This window comes from Oryx dammah, unplaced genomic scaffold (assembly GCF_014754425.2).
Source record: "Oryx dammah isolate SB20612 unplaced genomic scaffold, SCBI_Odam_1.1 HiC_scaffold_2002, whole genome shotgun sequence".
Taxonomy (NCBI): Eukaryota; Metazoa; Chordata; class Mammalia; order Artiodactyla; family Bovidae; genus Oryx; species Oryx dammah.
In genome coordinates this window covers 1-5,978 of record NW_024072101.1, presented here as the reverse complement: position 1 = coordinate 5,978, position 5,978 = coordinate 1, and the positions used below count along the sequence as shown (strand labels likewise).

The following is a 5,978-nucleotide window of genomic DNA, read 5'->3' as shown; positions in this document are numbered from 1 at the left end:
TTAGAGTGCTTTCTATTAAAAGGAATCATTCAATATTTGGGAAACTCATGAAAGGAGAAGACAAAGATATGATGTGACTAGAATAAAAAAGTGAATTTAGTAGGGAACATTTCTAGAAATCCCATGAGATTATCACCCTTAAATGTAGTGAGGATTTTGAGAAATTATTTAATGTTAATGCATGTTTATTGAAGGCTGGCTTTAAGGAATTAAGAATAACTTTCCTTGATAGCCATGTATATATTGTATATAGTTAAACTTAACCATTCTTGCTTATGATACACATATGCCAAGCATTACTTGTGGTTCTCTACTTATAAAACAAAATTGTATCAAAAATTCACTTGGGGTAAAAAACTTTTTCCTAACATTTAAAGAAAAGAGCAATGAGACTTTCTGTACTAAATATTTATTTCACTGCATCCTGAATATTTATCAACTATATATTTACTTTGAAAAATATCTGGAGATATGGCAATAAAAATGTAGCTAGTAAAAAGTCTTCATATACCACAAACATAATATGCATCATAAGATAGGAATTCAGCTCTAAATCCTCGGCATGTAAATTTAATACAGGCAGAAAGACGGAGAATATGGGCAACTCTCCAGCCTGTCTCCTGTTCTCCTACCTGATTAACTGTTCAAATCCACAGTTAAGAAGGCTTCTCAGGTTGACATTCCTGAAAAGTAAATAGTAGAAAAAATTTTGAATGAATAGAGTAGAAAAGTATTTGACATGATAGCTTATATTGGAATTACAGTATAAGATCTTCATCTACCAAAACCTCTTCTTTCTAAAATTTTGCCTGTCTTTCGTGATCCACAGGTCTTTAGATACACAAACCCTGTGAGAGAGTGTCCCTGGGGTTTGGGAAGATTATTGAAAGAATAAACAAGTTACCTTTCTAAACCTGCGATATAAGAAAATTCTCCTTGGAGAATTCCTATCTTGAGTTCTATTTTTTCATTGGTCCTATTTTCTTTCCTTATTATGTTTCTTTCTCAGTTTCAGAACCATAGACAGTACAGTTTCAAGAACCTCAGGAATTCTTAAATTACCTTTCATTTCCTGGGGCAGAGGGATATACTTTCTTGCCTTGGGGACTTCCCTGGAAAACTGTATAAAATGCTAGGAAATTGGGCAATGACAGTTAAGGAATGAGGGCCAGTCATATCCCATGGATCCATACAGAAAGATGATTATCTTTTAAATATTATACTAATTTATCACTGTGGTTCTATGGAAAACAAAAAAAAAAAAAAAGAAAGAAAAAGGGAGAAGTAGTATTGCTTTTGTTCTTTCTAAATCTGACTCTTCACAGTTAGTAATAATGTTAAAATATTTCTTTAATTTTGAAATCCCCAAAATTCATACTTCTCTCGAAGAGAATGAGACTTGTCTCTGCAAAGTATCTTCGCTTCTTGCTGTATCATTTGTGTTCAGTTGCTCAAGTCACGTCTGGCCCTTCAGGCCCCAATGGACCCAGTAGTTTCCTCTGTCCATGGGATTTTCCCAGCAAGAACACTGGAGTGCGTTGTCATGCCCTCCTCCAGGGGTCTTCCCCACCTAGGGATCAAACCTGCATTTCCTGCATTGCAGGAAGTTTCCTTACCTGCTGGGCCATTGGGGAAGCCCTGCTGTATCTTTGGTGCCAAAATAATTGCGATTTTTGCATTGTTGTTTGATATTGTAATGCATTATTAAATTAGTGTCCTCAGCTGGTAAAGAATCCACCTGCAATGTGGGAGACCTGGGTTTGACCCTTAGGTTGGGAAGATACCCTGGAGAAGGGAAAGGCTACCCACTCCAATAATGATAGCAGCAACCAGCTCCTCAGAGGCATGAGAGGCTGACAGGGACTTCAGGTAGGTGGCAAAGACTGAGCTGCAAAAGAGGATGACTATGGAGAGGTGGGAGCTGCATGTGGCCAGGGCTTTCTTTTTCCCCTGTGCTGATAGAACCCGAGCTACAGCAAGGAAAATATGGGCATAGGAGCTTATGATGTAGAGGAGAGGGCCGATTCCTAAGAGTCCTGTCAGAACCAACATCAGGTCCTCACTGAAGTGGGTATCAGAGCAGGAAAGTCTAAAGAGTGGTCCAAAATCACAGAAAAAGTGGGGAATTTCTTGATTACTATAGAATGAGAACTGGGATAGCAACAGAGCATGGACAAGAGAGATAGAGTGGGCCACTCCCCATGACCCATCCACCAGCAGTGCACATCTGCAAGGAGTCAGGAGTGCAGAGTGCAGGGGATGGCAGATGGCAGCATAGCAGCTGATAGCCATGGCAGTCAAAGCAGGTTGTCCATATCAGCAAAAACTGCAAAGAAATATAATTGGGCCAGACACTCAGAGAAGGAGATCAATCTGTTGCTGGTCCACAAAGTCTCCAGCATTTTGGGGGCTGTGGGGGTAGTGAAGCAGAGGTTGACCAGGGAGAGCTGGCTGAGGAAGAAGTACATGGGGGTGTGGAGGTGGATGTCAGCGCCAATAGCCAACAGCAGGTGTGAGTTTCCTAAGAGACTCAGCAAGTAGAGGGCCAGGAAGAGGACAAAGAGGAGCTGTGGCTTATCTGGGTGACTGGACAGTCCTGAGAGGACAAAGTCAGGGTTCTTGCTGCAGTTCATTTCAGGTCTTGATAGGCTACAGGAAAAGAATCAGCATGAAGAGGATGTACTACAGTTAGCTAGAACCTTGGATGCTTTCTCTTGGCAATGGGTTTTACTTATACCACCAATGGGAGGAATGGAAAAACAACTAAAATAGCAATGGGGACGACAAGGGTTGTACCTCACAAAGATGGTCAAATTAAGGAGATATCAAGGTAAGAGAAGGAAAGAAACAACAGAGATTTCCTGGAGTTTTGAAAGCGTAAGTGAGTTTTCTTAATAAAAATTTGTGATTGGTACTTAACTACTTGCTTGTGAATCTGTTTTCTTCACAAGACCACGAGTCTTTCAAGGCAGAGGTGACATTTCAGTACTTAGCTCAGTGTCTGGCACATAGAAAGGGCTCAATAAATACTCCCGCCCACCCTCACAGTGACTATTCTAGTTCAAGGTTTGTGATTTGCTGGAGAACTGTTATCCTCCTAACTATTTTAACATGGATCTTGCCCCATCCAATACGTTCTCCATACTGTGGTCGGAGTGATCTTTTTTTTTTTATAAAAAATAAAATCTCATCATGGCACTTCTTTATTTAAAAATTGGTTTCTACCCATGGAACTCGGCTCAATATGTGGCAGCCTGGATGGGATAAGAGTATGGGGAAGAACAGACAAAAGTGTATGTATGGCTGAGTCTGTTTACTGTCTATCTTAGACTATTACAACATTGTTAGTAGTCTATAGTCCAACATAAAATAAAAAGTTTAAAAAAGAAAATGAAGAAAATAAAATAGATAAGCAACAAGGATATATTGTGTAGCACAAAGAATTACATTACCCTGTAATAACTTTTAATGAAGCATAATCTGTAAAAATATAGAATTACTATGCTGTACACCTGGAACTACTATAATTATTAGAGGGATGAAGATCAAAACTACAATGAGGTGTCACCTCACACTGGTCAGAATGGCCATCATTAAAAAGTCTACAAATAACAAATTCTGAGGAGGATATGGGGAAAACAGAATTGTCCTACATTGTAGATGGGAACGTAAGCTGGTATAACCACTATGAAAAACAATATGAACGTTTCTCAAAAAATTAAAAATCGAGCTGCTATAGCATGTATGATTCAGTATTTCCACTCCTGGGCATATACTCTGACAAAACTATGATTCAAAAAGATACATGCACCCCTATGTTCATAGCAGCAGCACTATCTACAGCAGCCAAAATATAGACACAACCTAAAAGTCCATGGACAGATGAATGGATAAAGATGTGTTATATAAACTTATATATATTATCATACTAGGTGAAATAAGGATGAGATGGTTGGATGGCATCACTGACTCAATGGACATAAGTATGAGTGGACTCTGGGAGATAGTGAAGGACAGGGAAGCCTGGCATGCTGCAGTTCATGGGGTTGCAAAGAGTCAGACATGACTGAGTGACTAAACAGCAACAAAAGTGAAATAAATCAGAAAGAGATAAATACCATATGATATCAATTATATAGGATAAACCCTACCATGTCTGACAAAGCTCATTTGGTTTTGAGCTTCGTGTCACCAGCTTCACTCGCACCACAGTCCATTATCATCTGCTCCCAGCAACACTGTCTGCACTGCATTGCCTTGTATGGACCACATTCCTTCTCATCGCTCTGAGTCAGCTCCTGCTCATCTTCCTAACCTTGGCTCTATTGGTGACTTTCTTAGGAAAGTCTTCCATGGCTTCTTTGACAAAGACAACCCTTCCTTTCTAGGCTCTCATGGCACCTTGGTCAATTGCTGAAGTTGTAATATGGAGGATGTAATCACATTTATTTTGTTTAAATATTTAAGTTATTTAGTTAATGTTAGTCTCCCTAACAAGGTTTTCCTCTCTTATGTGTCTCTAGTGCTTGGAATGCTAAATATGGTATTTGTCAGAAAACAAATAAATTGGTTAATGAAAAGTGAAGGCAGGAGAGGAGGATACATTGTCTTCCCCTAAAAGTCCTCTCCATTTTAAGAATAAAACTTTTTACCAACAAAATATTGTCCTAGTAACATGGGTTGGAAACATTGATCCATCTAATTCCTTCATCTGTCAACTTTAGACCAATGGCTAGAAATTTTATGTCCCATAAAATGTCCTTCATTTCAGACCCTTTCTCACCTTTTAAATTGTTATCCTTTTTGAGCTTTCTCTAATCAACTCACTTCCGGTTAGTTTCACGTTTCATCAGCAGCTTAACATGCCTTACTATTTCGACTTTCTAGTAACTAAAATCCATGCCATTGGCATCCATGCCATCAGCATCTGAAACAAATTTTGAGGGGATATGTGCATACATATAGCTTATTCACATTTGTGTACAGCAGAAACTAACACAACATTGTGAAAGAAAAGGAAAGTGAAGTTGCTCAGTCATGTCCGACTCTTCGAAACCCCATGGACTGAAGCCTACCAGGCTCCTCCATCCATCGGAATTTCCAGGCAAGAATACTGGAGTGAGTTGCCATTTCCTTCTCTAGGGGATCTTTCCAACCCAGGGATTGAACCCAGTCTTTGGCATTGCAGGAGCATTCTTTACCATCTGAGCCACCAGGGAAGTCCATTGTAAAGCAATTATATTCTAATTAAAACACATTGTAAAGCAATTATATTCTAATTTTAAAAAAAATCTGCATTCAGGAGACCCACCATGTTGACTCCTTTCCAGTCTCCTTGGCTGGTTACTGCTCTTCCTCCTTATTATCCACTTTTGTGCATCTCCTCTTCTCTGTCTTCTAGTTCTTCTTTTGTTTATAGATATATAAAGATATAATTCTCCAATTATACCTTTAATTTCAACTTATTTTCCTAACTCTAGACTTACATATTTAACTTCCAACTAGACTGTTCTACAGTAGCAATTTAACATTTTAATATATTTTCTTACAGATGGCTTGATTTATGTGGCGCATTGGAAACAGATACACAAAATGTTATGCAATCCATCAAGTGCAGAACTTGAACTCTCTATGGTCCACTTGGAAGGCTGATCCCATTACTCCATTTGCCAAATGACGTCTTCAGCTCCTGCCTCTGGCTTCCCTAATCTCTCTATAAATGGTGACCTTAGAAATATTCATTTTATCCAATGATATTGCTGAATAGATGGGTAAGAACAAAGAATCGAGGGCCTTGGCATACATTGATGAGACCCGGCAAACAAAACGTAGTTTAGAAGCTGAGCATTATCAATATTTATCTCTTTTGGGATCAGAAAGATTTTAGCAGCAGAAGAAATCATTTTGGCCTCAGAAACATTGCCCCAAGTTACTCATTAGAAAAAAACCTGGAGGAATTTTCTGTTGAGAAAATTTCC

The 5,978-nt window shown here is 38.8% G+C and overlaps 1 pseudogene; it reads right to left on the bottom strand.

Annotated features, from left to right (window-relative positions):
* Positions 1 to 632: 632 nt before the first annotated feature.
* Positions 633 to 2,633, bottom strand: LOC120859631 (annotated as a pseudogene).
* Between the last annotated feature and the right edge of the window lie 3,345 nt (positions 2,634 to 5,978).